The sequence below is a fragment of the Halichondria panicea genome, chromosome 5 (genome assembly GCF_963675165.1).
Source record: "Halichondria panicea chromosome 5, odHalPani1.1, whole genome shotgun sequence".
Classification (NCBI taxonomy): Eukaryota; Metazoa; Porifera; class Demospongiae; order Suberitida; family Halichondriidae; genus Halichondria; species Halichondria panicea.
Window position 1 is genome coordinate 5,310,972 of NC_087381.1, and position 2,311 is coordinate 5,313,282.

The following is a 2,311-nucleotide window of genomic DNA, read 5'->3' on the forward strand; positions in this document are numbered from 1 at the left end:
AAACCCTGTTTGGGACAGCCAGCACTGGCTGGTAACCGGAATAGCGAGTGGCCGTACTTCAGGGTGAGTTTTGTGCAGTAAACATATAGCTAGCATTCTGTGCCAAGCCAAATGGCCGGTATATCGAGGTGGCCGTACTTCAGGGAGCCGGAATAGCGAGAGTCTACTGTAGTAAATGACTTCCTATAGAGCCTCTGCATGATGCAGTCATTTAATATGGCTGATCTTATGAGGGAGAAATGTAGTTTTCATTTCATCCAATTCAGAGTTGTGCTGTATGTAGCCTCGACTCCAGCCCCTTGAATAGTGGGCCTGGTATTTACTGTTGGCGCGTGGGTGGACAATTAATTTATTATTTACCGTATTTATCTCATTGAACGTTAAAACAGTATTTTATCTTATTGTGATAAAAAAAAGAAAAAGAAGAGGCTACCTCTCTGCATATACTGTAGACAGAGACAGCTAGATAAAACATCAGCTCTGTAGATTTATTCATTAACTTGAGGCTTGGATCGGATACACACTCAGGCGACAAGTTAATCTCATAAGAAATTAGTTAAACCTGTGGGTAAAAAATAAATGTGGATAAGTACAGTGGCTGTGACGTAACATAATGTGAGGACTACTTATTGATTTACACAATAGATTTACCATTGAAAGCACTATCCATTAATACACACTCAAGCAACAAGTCCGAATACACACTCAAGCAACAAGTCCCTCGGATCGGATACACACAAGTCCCTCGGATTGTAACAGGCCACACAGTTCTCGGATCAGATACCACGTACTTACTTAGTCTCATGAATCAGCCGCCGTTCTTTTGGAACCACCGTCTGAGCACTCTTGTCATGAAGTCATTTCAAAATGGAATGTTGATTGCTCACAAAACCAATGGAATGTAATTAAATCGTGATCTTACGCCCACACATATTTCCTAATTGTTATACAAATCGCCAAGCGAAGGCATCTCTCTCTACTTGTGTTTTGCTGTGGTGCTAAATCTGTGCCCAAGGACCCCTGCTTGCCTTGCTTATGCTTCGTAGCAGCTTCTATGTATGAAGTGTTTACCATGCATGCGTAATGATTACGTTGAGCAAAGTGCAGTTCTGTTTAATCCCCATGCAAAATCAAACCAACACACCAACTGCTACAGGAAGCATGAACTTGAAAAGAAAAGACAATACGAACAACGCGTCAGAGATATCGAACACGCCTCATTCACTCCTTTGGTGATGTCAGCCACAGGTGGTATGGCCAACCAGGCCACTGTGTTCTACAAAAGGCTTGCCTCAAACTTGGCAATCAAATCTAATGAAAGCTACAGTAGAACACTGTCCTGGCTAAGGAGCAGAATTACATTCTCTCTCCTACGCTCTGCCATTCAGTGCATCAGAGGATCCCGCTCCAGTCGTGGACAGCCAGCCAGGTCCCAGAATCACCCCTCAGCGGACCTGGCCAACTCGGAACTAAACTTCAATGAATAAATACATGGTTTTAACTTTTACATGACTTTAGTTTTTTCATTAAAAAAAAAAAAAAAAAAAAAAAAAAGTTCTTTGCTGCCTCCAAGTTCATCACCTGACTGGACTTCTGCAATTTGATTGGTCAAGACGGAATTCCGTCTTGGCACATAAAACGATGACAAGAGTGCTCAGACGGTGGTTCCAAAAGAACGGCGGCTGATTCATGAGACTAGTACTTACTCTGTGACCAATTTTCGGCAAATGTCACAACAATACTTCCTTCCAGAGAGAATGGCACTGAACGTCGAACAGACACACCAACACTTTGAAGATGGCTTCACTCAGAGAAACAAGAGGAGAAATCACCATCACAACACTTCTTTCAGAGAGAGGTGCACTGGTCCTGTCAAGCTTCACATCAATCATAGATACACGAAAGAAAGGGATGGGCAACACCCAGCACTTCCGTTGGATGAGGCGAGTTGCTAAAAAGGGGCGTGTAATGAGCAAAAAGGGGTGTGTGCACTCAAAATGTCAGTAAAGATATTAATAGTTTGTAGTATTATAGCAAACTGTGCTCTTGAGGAGACACTAGATACACTTAGACATAGGCTATTAATCTTTTAGAGCTACTATATGCAAAGTGATGAGAAAGTGAGCTCCAAAGGGGGTGTCAGTACACTCTACAAACCATAACAGGTCTGTTCCCAAGTCCTTCAAATACCATCTCTTCGATCACACAATACAGATAAAGATACTTGTGTTCCACTTTCTAATACCTAAACTGTGTCTTAGAGCACTTCAAACTAGATTACCATGTACAGTAAGAGCAGGAGAGGTACGCA

General features: G+C 42.3%; 1 long non-coding RNA gene across 1 annotated transcript; it reads right to left on the reverse strand.

Moving 5' to 3' along the window:
- Positions 1-348: 348 nt before the first annotated feature.
- Positions 349-1,566, reverse strand: LOC135336719 (uncharacterized). Its single transcript, XR_010394914.1, has 2 exons — positions 652-1,566; positions 349-562 (listed from the first exon to the last, which is right to left on the reverse strand). It is a non-coding gene; the product is annotated as an uncharacterized LOC135336719 (long non-coding RNA).
- Between the last annotated feature and the right edge of the window lie 745 nt (positions 1,567-2,311).